Below are 18,394 nucleotides of genomic sequence, written 5' to 3' on the forward strand. Positions count from 1 at the left end.
CAGTCCTAATTTCACTCTGAATTTCCCTTTGCTACTGAAAATGTAGTGGGATATGGCTTAGATGTCTTTGTGGGGCTGTATTTTGGAAAAGTGTAAAAGCATCTTTCCTGGGTTGGTTGGGGGTTTGACAGGAAAGGCAGAAAACATAGTATGGTGAACACATAAACAAGGAAATTTGTGCGTATGAACTTTTCCTTCATGGAATATAAACCCCAGAGGCCCTAAGTCCAGATGGTTTCTGACTACATTTCCTATCTTATTTACTCCATTTTAACTTTTGGGCTGGTTTTGGGACAATATGGATCAGACTATTTTTACAGTGCGCATCACTGGGTTTAATTTTAGCAGGGGAAGGGGTGAGTAGATTGTGTTGCACTGAAGCCTCACTCAGCAGCTCGCTTAACCTCCAGATCAAAGGCACTTGGGAACATGCTCTTTTCCCTTCGCCTATAATTAATTTATTTTGGACAGAGATCTGCGACAGACCCAAATGTGGGCACAGGACCAACATATATATTTGTTTTACAAATGTGAGACACAAAGAGAGATCTGGGAATCGTGCTGGATTCCAGTATCCCATCTCATTGTGAGCATCTGCTGGATAGAGCTGGGGTGGGAATTCAGCCTGGATGTATGCAGAGGGCCTTCATCACTGAAGTGCCACCTTTCCTGGGATTACTCCCTACTGAAAGCCCAGATAGAGGTAGATCAGCTGATTGATGATTTCATTTCTTAGGAAGTTTTAGTCTGACAGGCAGATTTTGAAAATTAGGTGTGTATTCCAGCTTCACAACTGAAAAAAAAAAAAAAACCCAAAGCTGACATTACTGCCTTATTCAAGGTGTTTAAGTCTTAATGAGCAATAATTTATCTTAGTGTTCTGAAAATTAAAATACATTAATTGCCTTGTACATTTTTGGAAGGTCCTAGGCTGACATGGGCCAGATTTGAGTGGAAATGGAAAAATCTCAGTGCAGTGTGGAACCTGTGCTCCACCCAGTAGCACCGAGAGGCAGGATAACCAATTCCCATCTCACACCCCTAGATGAGTTCTGGAAGATCCTTTAGCTTCTCTGAAGAAGCCCATTATTGGCAACTGCTGTAAAGTTAACAGGGAAGCCATGAGCCTGGACAGAGCCTACCTGACCTCCTGCACTGCTTCCCCACACTATTCCTTTGGCCTGTCAATATTCCCTCCTCTGCGTGGGCATATGGACTTTGTAATTGGGCTAACAAGGGCTGTACCACTCACCTGAGGTGACAAAACTGTCCTGTGGGACTGCTCAGGCTCCAACAGGTGCAGAGGAAATGCAATTTGTCTTCTCAAGAGCCCTACGAGCTAAAATAGGCTGCTGGGATTACAGGAAGCAGAGACTCCAGTTCTAGTTTTCTTCCTCAGCCTGTGATAAACCCAGCGTGCCATCTCAACACATACTTGTGAGAAGAATGGCAAGGGGATGGAGAGCCCACTGTCTGTGCAGTTAAACAAAAACGCTCTCCCAACAGTGAGGAAGGCGACAGCAGTGCTTGGTACCCACACCTGCAGTGAGTGCTCTTACTGGAAATATTTACAGTCTGTAAAATGAATAGTGTGCCTTCTGAACAATAATAATGCAGCTCTGGGCTGCTGTGTTCTGGAGCTGAGTGGAAGCTCTGTGTGCTCAGGATGCTTGTGCTCTGAGGAAATGCCTGTGTATGGCACCAGCCCCAGCACCCCAAATGCCAAATCAACCCAACCACCCACCCCTCTGCCTTGGAGTTGCCTCTGGACGATTTTTCTGAAGTCTTTTACATTTTTAAGGGGCACTCAGTGAAGACAGGGATCCACTGCAGCTCTGCTCTCAGCTGGGGCACCCAGAGATAAGAGCCCATATCCCTGGCAGGCACCCGGAGCAGCATGAACACAATCACATGATGTGAGACAAACCCTGGCCCTAGCTGTGGCAGCAGCACAGCCCCTGCCCCTCACTGTCACTGCCACACACAGCACACTCCCTGGCTGTCATGGCCTCACAGACAAAGATATATGGTGTAGAATCAGAGAACCCTAGAACTGCAGGCAATGCCAGAAAGGTAAACACAGAGTGATAAGACACAATATAAAAGCTAAGGTATGGCCAGAGGAATTAGCAGGTGGCAAGATTAAATAAAGAGGATGAGTGTTTTTTCCATTAAAGTCACTGAAGCTGTAGGATTATTAAGTAAATTACTATATACTAGTAAACAGAACAAAACTATATACAGAATACAAATTACATTGTCATGAGATACAAGTCAAGCCATTTTTTTTTAAGGGATGAGAAATATTTATGAAAAATAGCTCCAGTGCTGTTTACAAAGGACTCTGGCTGTAATTTTCAGTTTAGTAAGCTCTCAAAGCTCTGATGGTTGGAGAGACATTTGTGAGGATGTTCTATTTCTAATCTCCTTTCCTTGCTACTTACCCCTGACAGACAATGGGTCCTGGGTGAAGTGGACCTCGGAGTACAGCAAGTTCTTTTGGCTCTATAGCACTTAGCATTTATGTAGAGCTCATGTACCTAAAGCACAGACGATTTTATTTGTCTTGAACTCATTCAGGTCTGTTACTTCTGTGACCAGTCTCTGCTGCTGCTTTTTTTTTCCTTTTTTTTTTCTTTTTTTTCTTTTTTTTTTTTTTTTTTTTTAACATTTTGCAAAGCTCAGTGAGAAAAATGTTACTGCTTGTAAATAGTAATGTCCATCAGGAGCAGGACTATTCCCTTTCTTAGGTCCCCACGAAATACTCCAGCAGTCACTTTCAGCCGCGAATCTGGGAAACACCGGCTTTTCCCATCAATGCTGCCGAAGTTTCCGAGTGTCGTTTTACTGTAGTTAGAGGCACCTCCCACTTCTTCCCGGTGCAGTCTGGAGTTGAAAGGAGCAACAGCCGAGAGCCCCGGCAGGCCTTTGAAGTGAATTTGGGAGATGCTGTAAGAAGATTTGACTCAGCCCCAGTGAGTCACAGCCGCTCCCGCTGCTCCGGGAGGGAAAGCTGAACAGCTGTGGCACAGCTGCACCGGCCAGAGGGGAGGGGAACGAAACGGAGCCCACTCCCAAATTTTTAAACCCTCTGCTATTGGATCCAGTCGCCCTCTCTGTCCCAAAGCTGATTGAACCGGAGTCAAACTACTGCTGATGTGAGTTTCCTTGTAGTGAGAAAGCCCTCACCCATCTCCAGCTCCTGTGGGATTCTGGTGCTGTGCTCAAAATTATCCTTGCATTTAGAAAAGTTTTCCCTAATCCCAAACACTTCTTGCTATAGGGCAAGACAATTGGTCCGTGGCCATTTCCATCAGACACAGCAGTGTGTGTTTCCTGCTCTTTGATCTTTGTGACTAACAGCAGCACAAATTGATTCCCTTCTTGAACTGAATCTTCAGGTAACCATGAGAGCAAAAATCAGAATGTTAACGTTTTTTATTTTTCTTCTTCTTCTTTTTTTTTTTTTTTTTTTTTTTTTTTTTTTTTTTTTTTTTTTTTTCCCCAAAAAGCAAAAATCAGCCCACAGTGTTTCCATCTTCCAGCATGCTACAACCTGCATCTGTGTCCGTGGTCTTTGGCAATGAAGGTAAAAAAAGTGATACAAAATCACTTAGCAGAGTTACCTGTAGAGCTTTAGTCACTTGAATCACAAAGAAGAAGAAAGGGTGAAGCATTTACTTGTGACTCCACTTGCCACTCTTTGCTTTTATAGGAGGCAGCATCTTCTTCAACACACATTTAGTCCAGGTGTTTACTGCAACTTCACTTTGAACCTGCAATGGTTTCACCATTTGTAACTGAGGCAGCAAAGCCCTTTGTTGTAAAATACAAAGAGGCATTAACAGTGAGTCAGGTTAATACTTTAAGTGGCTTGGATACTGGAAGGCTGCAGCTATAGTCATTCTATAGCAGATTTAGCACAGAGAGACAAGGTTTTAACACTTCATTAACTGCGATTGGAGTTTTGCCTAAGCAGAGATGGTTTCCACATGCCAGGACCTAAATATTTCATATCCTCCTTCCTTATCAGCAGATATCCACTAAAACACCTCAAGATTTGTAATTCAGTGGAGATTTTGGACTCTGTAAAGCTCAGAGTTCTGACAGCACTTGCCAAAGGAGGTGCTGCTTCTTCCAGCCCATCCATGAGGTCATCTGCTCTCCAGGATAACAGAGATCACACCCAGACACCCAACCCATGAGGTTTTGCTCCTTGTCCATCTCCCACCTCCTAAGTAGCCAGGAACCCAGACTGATCTCCTTTTCCTGAAAATGCTTCACAAAATGTAGCAAATTTTTACTTCTGTACATGAGTGCAGACCTGAAGCTGCAATAGCACCAGAGTTTGCTCACATATATATATATATATATATATATATATATATATATATATCTGCTTTTTCTGATTTGAATTATGGCAGTGCAGCTCTCAGTGGTCTACATACAGCAATTACCTACAAATATTGTAAGGCCTTTCCATGAGACATCACCAATGAAATTACACGTAAGACTGTCACTGAAATGTGGGTTTAAATTCTGTATTTTCATATCTTCAGTTGCAACGTCATTACAGCTTTTTGTGTGTTTGTTTTTTTTTTTTGTTTTTTTTTTTTTTTTTTTTTTTTTATCCACTGTTTATCTCCAAGACATTTGTGGTTTAAACACATGAATCATGAACTGAGTTGGGATCTCTGTGAAGACTCCCTGGAAACAAGAGGACAATGAGCTGAGCATCCAGTTCAGGGCTGAGTCAGAGGCAGGTTCAGAGTCATTCACGAATATTTTCCAAAGCAAATACCTATGACCTGCTTGAGAAACTGTGAGAGTGGTGAGCTGGTTAAAGGAACAGCTATGTTCACTTGTTCAGCCTCAGATATCTGTGATTCTGCCAGACAGGTACTGAAAGGAAGAAACAGAGACAAAATTGAAGAAGGATGTTTCGATATGCAATCACCTCCCTGAGACAGATCTTAGCAAGAGAGAGCATCACCTGGAGTAGCTGTGTCCTGGTCAGGTAATCAGGTATGACTATGTCCTCATGTGAATGTGTTTGAATTTCCAATGGATCCAGGAAAGAATACAGATCTTTTTGTATTGTGCTTAGAATCTATATAAATAAAATAATGGAGCAGTGATTGTTTCCTGGTGAGGCTGAGCACTGCATACCTTCCTGCATGCTATCTGTAAATATAGGTAACCTGTCTATATCCAGATGGGTAATCAGGATTAACAAAGCCAGGCCATTTGTTACTGTACACAAACGTGCCATAAAAATGCACCACTCACAGCAAACACTGGTATTTGAAAAGCATCACTGTGTGATCCCAATAGCTCCAGGAAAAATCAGGGTAAGGCAAGACAGAAGAGATGACAAAACCAAGGTGATGCAAAGCCCAGAGCTGTGGGCTAGGTTTAGTAATAAGAGAGAGGGCTGGACAAGAAGGGATAAAAAAATGTGATAAAAAAAATGTTTGTAAAGTCCTTGTGTCTTATTCGGTGTGACTAATCCAAAGCCAAACTCCTTTGATGAACTGTTGCCTCCTGTGAGGAGCTGTGACATCCAGGCCATTCCTTGAGCTCTAATGCCACCTTCTCCATGGAATCTTAATAAATCTTTTTAATTGGACCACTTAGGAGTGAATATGTCATGGGAGAATTTTTTTGTACTCTCCTCCAGACTGTCAGATCTGTCTGCAAGAAAAGAAGAAAGGGTGTTCCACTGCTATTTTTGTCAGGATTTTGTCAGGTCCAAGAGGCACCACATGAAGGAATTTTCATTTTCAGAGGTGAGCTTGCATCACAGCAGTCTCTTGCTGGCCACAGATGAAAACTGAATTTGAGTGGGTTCAGGAAGTTCTGTGTGCATTATTTATGTAGGTCAAGGTGGGAAACAGACATTTCTGGTGATTCTGGTGATTTCTTTTCAAGAACAGCTCTTGAATGCTCCCTTTCAAAACAAGGGTTTCAACATATGTAATATTTCTTTGGCCTATTTTATCAGCTACTCCAATGATAAAAATCAAGTTATTTTTTATATATATGTATAAATCCAGAATTCTTTTATCTGAAAAGCAGGTTGAATTCCCATGGGAAGATGTCAGCACATATCCTGAGGATGAGGATATCAGCAGCTATGAGGTGAGGGACTTGGCACGAAGTCTGAAAGGGACCAATGACACAGGAGAAGAATTTCCAGTGGCTCATTCTCTCCTTCTTCCCATGTACAACTTGGGCACCCAACAATTCACACACCTTAAAGTATTTTTACCTGAAAACAAGTCCTCAGATACCTTTCACCATCAGATCATGAAGAGTATTATTTAGTTATTGATTATGGACAATAAGCCTGAACAGAATAAGGAGAAGAAATCTCAATGTTCTTTCTGAATATTTTAAAATACTTTAAAAAATGCACTTATTACAGACTTGTAACTTTAATTTAGCAGTGGGTTTGGGAACATCTGGACAGATGTAAAAACAATCCTGAAAAATCAAAATATAAAACTCAGTTTTCAAAAAAGGTTTTAAAGTATCTCTTTTTTCCCTATGCCCTAATTCTCACCTATTACCTTTCTCAGATAGAGTTATTTAGTCTCCATGAATCTTACATCTTAAAAGATGCACAGATGCAATTGATCTTTATCACATTGTTTTAAACACGAGGGGGCACCAAAAAGCCAGAGGAGCAAGACAAAAACAGTTCCCATACAATAAATCAGAAAAAACCCTGTAACAACTCTAGATAGCCTTGTCAAGTGAGACAAATTTTGAAGGGGAAAAAAAGAGAAAGCAATGCAATGTTTTATTGTTCCTTCATCTGAAATGACTGGGAAAGTAATCCCTGCCATGTGCATCTTTTGCTGCCTCCTTTCTTTTACTGGCTAGGATATGAATTATTTCCCACCACAGATGGTTCTCAAGGAAGGTGGAATCCTGTGTCCATGGTTTTATAAAGGAGAAATCCAGTCTTGAAGCCAAAAGATGCCAAATACCACCTGAAATGCAAAGTTGAGACAAAGGACTGTTAGATCTTTTAAATTGTTTTTTTTTTTTTACTATAGAAACATCAGTCCTGCTTGTGTTACTAAAATTTCCAGCCCTTTTCCAATCAATTTGTGGTTCCATAATAAAGCCAGCTGGAAAGGAAGTTTGGACATTTAGAATAAGGTATGAAAGTTCTTCATGTCATGTGATCCCATCTGTTAAAATGTGGGTGTCTACACACACAAGCCAGGGAATTTTTCCCAGTGGTGGGGGAGAGCAGGAGACGCAGCACAGTGTAAATTCCTAGAGTAGAGCTGTGGTGTGAGAAAAGTGCTGCTCCATCACCTTTGTGCTGCTGAGGCTGCTCCATCACCTTTTTGACTGTTGAGGCTGCTCCATCACCTTTGTACAGCTGAGACTGCTCCATCACTTTTGTGCTGCTGAGGCTGCTCCATCACCTTTGTACAGCTGAGGCTACTCCATCACTTTGTGAATGCTGAGGCTGCTCCATCACCTTTTTGACTGTTGAGGCTGCTGCATCACTTTTTTGACTGTTGAGGCTGCTCCATCACCTTTGTACTGCTGAGGCTGCTCCAACACCTTTGTGCTGCTGAGGCTGCTCCATCACCTTTGTGAATGCTGAGGCTGCTCCATCACCTTTTTGACTGTTGAGGCTGCTGCATCACTTTTTTGACTGTTGAGGCTGCTCCATCACCTTTGTACTGCTGAGGCTGCTCCATCACCTTTGTGAATGCTGAGGCTGCTCCATCACCTTTTTGACTGTTGAGGCTGCTCCCTCACTTTTTTGACTGTTGAGGCTGCTGCATCACTTTTTTGACTGTTGAGGCTGCTCCATCACCTTTGTACTGCTGAGGCTGCTCCAACACCTTTGTGCTGCTGAGGCTGCTCCATCACCTTTGTACAGCTGAGGCTGCTCCATCACCTTTGTGCTACTGAGGCTGCTCCATCACCTTTTTGACTGCTGAGGCTGCTCCATCACCTTTGTGAATGCTGAGGCTGCTCTATCACCTTTGTGCTGCTGAGGCTGCTCCATCACCTTTGTGAATGCTGAGGCTGCTCCAACACCTTTGTGAATGCTGAATCTGCTCCATCACCTTTGTGCTGCTGAGACTGCTCCATCACCTTTTTGACTGCTGAGGCTGCTCCATCACCTTTGTGAATGCTGAGGCTGCTCTATCACCTTTGTGCTGCTGAGGCTGCTCCATCACCTTTGTGAATGCTGAGGCTGCTCCATCACCTTTTTGACTGTTGAGACTGCTCCCTCACTTTTTTGACTGTTGAGACTGCTCCATCACCTTTGTGCTGCTGAGGCTGCTCCATCACCTTTGTACTGCTGAGGCTGCTCCATCACCTTTGCTCTGCTGAGCCTGCTCCATCACCTTTGTACATCTGAGGCTCTGCTTTTCCAGCTCCTCCAGCCCCGCACAAGGTCTTGGGTCCGGCTGCAGAGTTTGGTGTGTAACAGATCACTGGTATTCATCCTGCTCATAAAAGGGAGCCGAATTCAAATGAATGCCATGTTTCAGTGGAAGGAATGAAAGCAAGGCTCCTCTGAGGCTTCAGGGAATGGCTTTGGCAGAGTGTTTTTCTTTCTTACTTCTCCTACCTTTTCCTTTTTTTCTCCTCTTTCGGCTTCAGATATTGAAGGTTTCCTGCTTTCTTAGGTGCACTCTTGTTCTTCCTGGATTATTTTTATGTCCTCCTAACTCTCAAGGTAATTATCCATCTAGTCCTTTCCTCTTCCCAGCCTAAACAAACATTGGTAGAAGGAGTTTTCTAAGGAGTTAACACTTTCCAGGTCCACATGAGGTCTCAAGGAACACATACCTAACTGAGAGCTTGTTTAGATGGATTCCTTAAGTCAGTGAGTGTCAATCACAATAGGGAATTTTTTTTTCTTTCTCTTTTTTTTTTTTTTTTTTTTTTTTTTTTTTTAAGTGTTAAACTATTTTAACTCATTTAAAATTCCAGGTGAGCCCTGTGTGGAATTTAAATGTCTTTTCTGTGTAGTCAGACCATACACAAGCTGATTATTCCATCCATGAGATGATGGTCCAGATATGAAGGTTTCAAGCTCCTGTTATTCTGCTTGGGAAATGGTTCTACAGTGGCACAAATCTATGTCAGGGCTTCCATTGCACTTCCCAGCCCTTGAAATCAGGGGATTCTCTGACTTGATGAAATTTGTAGTTGTGTGAGGGGCTTTTTATTCAGTCACTTAAAGAGGTGTTGGGATGGAGTAGGGGTGAGGAGCGGGTTAGTTTAGGAGTGTCCAACTGTTGCCTAATCCAAATTTTTCTCTCATTTTGCTTAATTCCAAAAATACTAGAGGTTCTGTTTGCATTATGCCCCAGGCCTCCAAGCATTTCTGTGTGTGTGTGTTAGTTGCAGCATTAATTCCTGTACGTTCCAGAGTTGGAGTTTTGCTTGTGCTGAGCTGCACAACATCTCTTCAAGCAGAGCTGCTCCTGTCTGACATTGCTGGGACATGCAACAACCAGCTCCCTCACTAAAACTCAGCATCATCACTTGATGCTTTTATTCAGGTCTTCAGTGTGCTTTGCTTACTTTTTGGGGGTCATTATTGCTGCAATTGTGTTTGAGTTTGGCTTCTCTTTTTCACCTCACATAAATGCATTTTATTCTTTTTGCCTGCCTTTCATTTGTCACCTTTTCTTCTTTCAGCTTTCAGCCCAATAGTGCTGAGATGTCTTTTCTAGGTGCCTTACACTAACCATGACTGCACCATCTCTCCCTGCAGTGTATCCAAACCAGCCACCACATTAGGGAAACTCTCCAAGGACACCAGAGCAGCCTTTGTTATTGCCAAAGCTGTCCTGGGACTTTTACATTCACACCAAATGTCTGTTTCTTATCTAGCCACCATATTTAATATATCACCCGCAGACATATGAACCAGCTCTCTGGGGGTTTGGAATCGTTGATTTAAGGAAACAGGGTAGTCCATACTTGATAATTAAATCAGACAGTGATTATGGCTACACGAACAACTTTTGGTGCCAGCTCTGGCTCAATCCATCCGTCTTCCTGTATGTGCTGAGCCTTTTATTGCTGCACTCACTCCATCTGAACTATGGTTTCTGGAAGCCTGTGAGGAATACCCCAGGCAACTTACCTAAATGAGAAAAAAAAGGAAAAGAAGATTTGGGATTTTGTTCTGTTGAACCAGTTCTTCAATTTCTCAATGACAACACATGTTAGTGATGGCTCAGAGAAGAAGGCAGGTCAAAAAAAGGGAGAAGTTGCTTATAAAATAATAAATAACCATACTGCTGGATGTGGCACTACAGCCTGAACTGGAATCAGTCAAGAAAGTTAAAACATGGCCCTTTGTGCAAACTGAAATTTCTATCATGAGTGTCAGGTCTGACAACATTTCCTTTCAGGCAGCAATAAAAACTTCCTGAATTTTATTTCATTCACTCTGTCAAGTACGGCATAGAGTGTTTCAATTGACCTGAAATAAATTGTACTTTCCAAAGCACAGAACTTTCCTGCAGACAGGAAATTCTCTTACTAACCAACCAAGTAGAAATAAAGTCAAATAATGAATACAACCTGGCCTTCTTGCTGTTACATTTAAATTTCCACCCAAAACAATCAAAACAATAGGAAGAAGTTATATCTTAGCCTTTCCAAACTGCAAAAATCTAGCTCAAAATAAAGCTTTTGTGCCATGGTGCTGCTTCTTTTCTGTGCTGTGCAGGTGTGCTGCAGATTTCCCCTTCATTTTGCAATACTCAATTTGTATTGAGGAGGAAAAGGAGCTTTGATCTGCAAAGCTGAATTTTATCCATCAGCTCTGGAACTGTCCTTTAAAAGGAATTAGTGTTTCCTGAATGCATTTGATACATGCAAAACCAGAAGCAGTTAGAAACCTTGGACCTACTAGCTAATAAAATCCACCAGGGAATCCGAAAAGTGTAGCTAGCCTGAGTGGAGAAGTGCAAAGAGCTCAAGAAACTTGTACCCATTCTTACCTTCATCCCTTCTCCCTGCTTCCTCCCACTTGGCACCAGCACACAGAAGACCATTTCCAGTGACAGAGGAAAGAGCTGCCTCCTCCTCAAGTGGCTCTGCTTCCATGGCACACGGTGCAAGAAACAAAACACATCTCTGATAAATGTGCACTCTGCCTTAAAAGAACCAGGTTGTGAAAAAAGGGAATTGTCAGCTGTGGTTTCAGCACCCTGGGCATGCATGGCTGTGCTGATTTTGAACATCAAATGCTCAGCTGATGAGAAAAGCCTCATCTGGCAGAGCTGTACCAGCATCACCCTGAGCCTTGCAAAAGCTGGAAAAATTATAAAAGCTCTCCTGATTTTTCTCAGGGTGGAGGAAGACATCCTTTGCTCCTAACTGCACACCATTGCCCTCCTTTCTGAGGAGTGAGTTAAAGTTTCGGTTCAAACCATAACACAGACTAGAAGCAAGGAATAAAATCCTGGGGATGTAGTTCAGATGCTGTGGCCTGGGTCTGGTGCCTAGAAAGCCTCCAGCAAGATGAAGGGCTAATCAGCACCAGGTAAGAATGGCACCACCACCAGGAGAGCCCAGGGGAGCTCTGCTCAGCAGCTGCTGCAGGGCTACAGGGTGATAAGAACATAGGAAAGAGAAATGTGTGATAGGGATTTTGTGATTTGAATCTGTCTCCTTTCACTGGGGTGATCAAAAGCAACTCTGGCTGTCAAAAGTTTTAATGGTAAGAGGGGATAGTAACAAATCACTAAAAAACTTCAGGATGCTGTCAGACAATCTAATGTTTAAGTTTTGGTAGGAGGCTAAAGGAGCAGTTTAAGAGTTGCCTAGTGTAGGGTTTAAGTATTTACATGTATTTTATTAACATTCATTTTATAATTACCAACATGTTATGTACCAGATATATGTTTATAAATACCACCACACTCACTATAGCACCACCTTCAATTGTATGATAAATATTGACATGTTTGTCTTAGAAAATCATCTCTTTTGCTTAGGAGTCTTTAATTAGTTCCGCTTTCTGTCATTCCCTGGAATTGATTTTTGCATGTTTACTCTTTGGGAATTGTGTGTACAATCCTTGTGTAGCTGCCAGAACTTGGGTGATATGTTGTTCTTCTCTGGAGCTTTGTTAAAGTGTTTTGAAAAGTGAAAAACTGAGGTTTCTATAAATCTGCCAGAGAGTTGTAGCCAGCTTTGTTATTATTTTAAATTTTTTTTTTTTAGAAGTTGAAGGAACTTGGAAATGAGCAGGAAAAGTTTAAAAGTGTTTTCTTTAACAGTTTGAAACATCATATTTCATGTTGCTATTATAAACAGTGAAATGCCCTGTTCCCTTATTTGGTTAAAAAAGCAGACAAGCTATATGCACTGGGTATTCTGCCTTTGGGACCTTTTTTAACAACAATTATTAATTACAGTGCACGCTGGTTGGCATCCCAGATTGGTGCTACTGAGCTGAGAAGCCAAATATTGAAAGTTTCTGTTTGAAGGTTCAGTTCATAACCCCTCTGTTTGGATTAAGAGCAGAATGTTTGTGTGAATTTTTTTGTAAAAAAGTTGAGCTTCCAATGTTTAATGGAAGTGGTATTATAACACAGGCCATGTCTCCAAAGTCCTCTCAGAGTGAACAGCAAAACAGTTCTAAATGCAAACATATGCTTCATAAACTTTGGTTTATTTTTTTCTTTTTTAATGAGGAGATGAATTTTACAGCTGACAGAGTCAAAATTAGGCAGCATTATGTTCAACAAGCATTCCATCCTGAGGGGGGTTTTTAAAGCTTCACAACAAAGATTTCTATTTATCTCAGATTACACAATATTCAGTGACTGGAAGTCTAGTCTGTGTCAGAATTCTCACATTGCTCTGCATCTCATCTTCCAGGTTGGTTATCTTAGCTTAAACTTAGCATTTGAAAGCTTTGTGCTGGCCCACAGTGCTCAGACATGAATCACCAGCTCACTTCCCCACACACTGATGGCATTTATTCAGGAGGAAAGAGTTGACCACTCGCGCCACTGCTTGCCCAGGAGCTGGGTGGCAACTCTGCTTCCAAGAGGGTACTAAATTATCAAAAACAGTAATATCTTTAGATGGGCTTGTCCTAAATGTTTTAGATGTAAAAGTGGAACACAGAACAAAGGATTGTGGAAGATTGAGAAGAGATGATTTGACCAAATAAACTCTGCTCATCCAAGTTCCATACAAAGCAGAGATTAGTGTGCTGAGAGCAGAGGTGTTGTAACATTCCATCAGGATTTCTACAACACAGAAATAAGGCTGGGGGGTCTACCTGTGTAAATTCATTCATACCTGTGTAAAAGGAGAAATTCACAGTCTTCAGACCCCTGCACAAAGGCAATGGAATTTACTCCCTTTTTCCCCCTCACAAATGATCTAGGATCACCCCAGACAGAGACATTCTGGCATGCTCTGACCAAGTGAAAGACTGTCTTTTCCCTTAAAACTCCCAGCTTTGGGTGTTTTTTGGGGGTATGGGATCATTGTACCCAGAGGTTTTTAATAGTAAACATTACATAGCCCTGTAGGTGCCTGACACTACCAGGCAAGTAATTCAAGATTGTTACTAAAGAAAAATCCAACACCTTTTAAAATTAAACAGGAGTCATCTTTAACCTTTTGAAAATTCAAAATTGAGCATTGTTTTTCCAAGTTCAACAACAGTAGAAAGGAGAGTTCAATGATTTAAACTTGTTTTTATTGTTCTTTACTACTCACAGGCATGAGAAAACATCTGGAACATTCAAACTATCTGTCCATCGAAATAAAATCTAAACTCTGAGCACCTAACCCACCCTTTATCACTCTGGAAAGAATTAAACTTTATATTTTAAAAGAGTCCTTTAAATTTTCTGTCTGTCAGCTTTTCCTGTAGCTGGTACTGAACACGTCTAAGGAGTCTGGTGGGGAATTTAACACCTGGAGTCACCGAATTCCAGTTTCCAGTCACCCTTGATTGGAAACTGGAGGACTTATGGGTCAAGCGGAGAACAAAATATGGCAAAATATTAGATTGTACTTCTGTTTGGAATGTCTGGAAAAGTGTCAGTGTGTGGAATTGCTCCATCAAGGAGAGGCAGATTTCACCCTTCATCATTCCTGCCAAATGGGAACAACCAGTAAAATGAAAATATTGATCTAAAATCTCTCCATACACTGCACATAATCAGCAGAATGGTCTAATACAGGAGTACACTACCCATTAATAGAGTTCCAGGGATTAAAGAGATTAAGAAATATCACAGGAGACACTGAGAAAACTGGCAAGTCTGTCCTTTCTTGTGAAGCTGTGCAATTAGAAATGAATCCAGGCTCATTCTTAGGTCTCAGACTGAGACTGCAACATCTACAGGGGAAGGGAAAAAACCCCTATAACAAGCAGCTCAATGCCTCATGGGCCATCACAGCCATAAGTGAGATAAATTATGACTGAAATTTAGGGGAGTGAATAAAATCTTCTAGACACAAATCTAAGGTACCTCCAAAATAACAAAATATGTTCAGAACTATATCCTCCAGAGTTTGGTTGTTTTACAAGATTTGTTCAACACCTGTCTCTAAGTCTTACCACGCAAAATCCAAAACCTCATGAACTACAAATAGAATCAGGTTAAGCAGATAGATCTTTTCTTCTCTTAATTTGGTTTATGTATGTCCAGCAACCTGGTCTTAATTACTTTTATGTGCACCAACACTATTCCAGAATTAGCAAAGGAGGGAATAACTGAATGGAAAGAAAACATTATCAAGTGAGTAGAGCTGATGAGGACAATTCTGAGTTAGTTTTGTCAGCAGCATTTCTGGCTTCTGAGAATCAGAAGGGTCTCATTTCTGAGATGTCAGACCAGCAGTGGGGGAGTTGCCAAAAATAAAAGACATCTTAAGAATAAATATAAATCCCATCTAGTTTAGAAGAACTCGTCATAGGGTAAGAGTTTCCCACAGGACTGAGCCCAGTAAGGGAAATGGTCCTTCTGAGGATGTTTCCGTTCTGGAGGAATCCCCTTTCAAACTCCAACGTGTTGTCACAGAGCCACTGGTTCCAGCTGCCAGAAAGAGTCCTATGAGAAAATTACTACCCTGACATTTCCTTCTGAGGTCTCCTCTTTCTCATTTTCTAACTGCAGAGCCTCTGCCTGGGCGTGTGAGTCAGTGGCACGAGCAGGTTTCATCATGGGGAAGGCTCTGAGGCAGAAATATGGCTTTTCTGTGGATTTCTATACTCCATCTACTACTGCTTTATTCAAATGCCCTTCAGCAGTGTTTAACAACAGGACTGCCATTTGCCATGTGCCTGCTCCCTCCTCTCCTTGCCAGTGGGAGAAGTGGGAACAGTCAAATGTGTTTTATAACACACCCTCATGTGCATCAAGGCACACAGAGATCTGCATGTAAATTAGAGGAAGATCAACTTCCCAGACATGCTCCCTGAACTTTGTATGGAGGGTTGTGATATTTAGGATGGTCCCCAGCTGCTTGGGAAATCACTAGGAGATGGGGAGACATGCAAGGAGGTGAATTTCACCCTCATTGTAGAGCTCCATCACACCAGGAGGTGGTGGAGCATCACTGCATCACTCTGGTGAAAGATGTTTCTTCTGTTATTAACAGCAACTGATAATTAGGGGCTGCTCTTGAAAGTCCAGGAGCATGTCTAAAGTTAAGGCAAGCTATGGGCTTGACTGACCAGTTGTAAGACCTTTAACCAAGGGCATTAAAAGCTTTTATGACTTCTGTCACATAAGATGAGCTGAGCTTTGAAGCCACCCAGGTTCCAGAAAACAGTGCTTAAGGAGCTGCTTTAAAGTACAAATGGGCTGAATTAAAGTAATCAAATCTTTAGGAAGTGAGTGTAAAATGTATCAGTCAGTATTCAGAATGAAACTGTAAGAAGCCTGGACTTTTTTGTACACAGGCTACTCAAGATTCTTACGCTCTCCTTGAAGTGCTGGTCCATGGGAATTTTCATGTCTTGATTCTCCAAGGAATCCCAAAAGTATAGCAAAAGCTGCAGGGAGAAAAAGAAAAAGACAGCAGAGTAGTTGTACTCAGAGGATCTAATTCCTGTTATTCATGTAATGTATGATTCACTTTATTATCTCTCTGTGCCTGTATCTTTCTCTATTCTTGGTCTGCTTAGATTGGATCTTCTCAGAAACACCAATCATATCTGGGCATTATCATTGCAATCTTTCAATAAAACTATTCTTCATTTTGAAAAATGAGTTGGGTACTAGGCAGGTGCTTTGGAAAAGGACTCGGGAAAATGGAGTTCAGTTCTCAGGTGCAGCACAAGGCTCCTGCATGAACTTAAACAGGTATTTAGCTGGGCTCCCACATCCCATGTGTAAGACAAGGAGTTTTGTTCACTTTCTGTGTCCTTCTGTAGGATATGAAATGCTGTGGTGCACGGACCTCCAGCAAAGTATATTTATCAGGGGGAACAGGGGCAACTCAGGCAGAGTCTCTGGCATGAGGCTGTTTTACATCTGCTGGTCAGGACTGAGTTTTGCCCAGGATTGAAAATTTGCACATTGATTTGCACTTTTTTCCCCAAGCCTGGAAGGCAAGCCAGCTTTGGAATTTAAAACCTCAGTCAGGTTCACCAATGCTTCTAAACTTTATTTTTTTTGTGTTTTGTAAGTCTGCCTCTTTAGACAGTGAGAAAATGTGAAATTAGATAATCTCTTTTTATATTTTGCTATCAGAACTTTATATAGCTCAGATTTTCACTTTACACCCATGACAGATAATATTGCCAATGTGGATTCCTTACTGAAGTTAAAATGTTGGCAGAACTGTTGTCCAGGTATGAATTCCTGGATTTGGTCCCTGTTGTTCACTCTTAAACATTGTTATACACATACCAGTGGGGGCAGAAAGAGATTCTGGCATTGAATCTGTTTTCAAATCACCCCATTAATACAGAAGTTTTTACCCCACAGTCAATCCTTTTGCTAAAAAGCAGAAACTTGGGATTCAACAAATCTAACAGCAAACTGCCACACAGGAAAATTCCATTTCAAACTTAGGTGGCAGTGGTTATTCCCTCTTTTCCTTCTTCTGAGCCTTAGAAATTGCCCTTCCCATCCCACTGCAAAGAGACCTCCTTTTAAGTGCATTTCCCTAAGGAAATTTGAAAAGACTGCACAGAACTGTGTTTTGGAAATTTTCTAATCTGATGATGGTCTGCAGTCCCTCTCACTGTGCTGCAGACACTGAACCAAAACAAACCAAGTTTTTGCTGACACTCTTTGCTCTCCAAGTGGATTCTTATTTTCAGAAAGGATCAACACATCTTTCACTACAAAAAGGTCAGTCAGGACCTTCTACCCCTTAGCAGATTTCTGAACTTCATTTTTTATTTGAAGGGAATTGGTATCAACATGAAACTAGGACACTTGTTTCAGCCATTTAGAAAAATGGTAGGATTCAGATTAAGATTTCACAAATTTTAAATGAAAATAAAGGTGCTGAGTAATCTTGGTAGAAGGATAATATCAGATAAACAGAGCTGGGGGCTGATATTCAGTAATTGCTGAGAGCTGCTAAATGGTAAACAGCTGAAATGCACTTCTATTTGTCAGGAGAGCTAAGAAAACCCCAAGTTATTCCTCTGTTTTTCATTCCCTACATCATGAAAAGCAGGCCATTTCTTTGAAAATAATGGGTGATACTGTGTGGGAATTAGCAGTGATGAAATGCTTAGACTCCCTGAAAATCATAATCAGCATGATGTTATTATTGCCTCACTTCAATCCTTCAAAATACATTCTGTTCTCAAATTCTTCAAGTTAAATGATTTCATTAAAAACTTTAGGCTTAGGAAATCATAGTTGTCTGTAATATTCTCAGCTAAAATTAGTTATATGCTGTGTGAACTATGTTACAATAATGGTGGTGTCGTGTACTGTTCAAATTGCTTTGCAAATGCAAACTGGTTTTCCATCTGAATTATAGTAATTATCTATTTTTATACTTAATTCCCAGTATGTGATTTAATATTTTGCTTAAATACAGCAGTATGTATATTTTATCCAATCCTGCTACCACCCCAATAAAATTTTAGAGAGTTAAATGGAAGTAAAATAGCTGTGTAAACCTGAGTGCTTCACAGTTCCATCCTTATTCCAATGCATATTTTGAAATAAATAATTCATACTTAACTGTTTTGCAAATATATCAGTGATATAAATGCTAAATACATTTAGTGTTTTTCCTTTGAGGAAGTAATAATTAATCTCTCTTATCCTTAACTTAATTTCATTGCTGAAGGGGGTCCTATGCAGTGGCTTTAAAAGAAAAAAAATTCTGATTTACCAGTCAATATTAGTCATATATTGCCAAAACGTGGGAATAA

This window comes from Erithacus rubecula (genome assembly GCF_903797595.1).
Source record: "Erithacus rubecula genome assembly, chromosome: 6".
In the NCBI taxonomy this organism is placed as follows: domain Eukaryota; kingdom Metazoa; phylum Chordata; class Aves; order Passeriformes; family Muscicapidae; genus Erithacus; species Erithacus rubecula.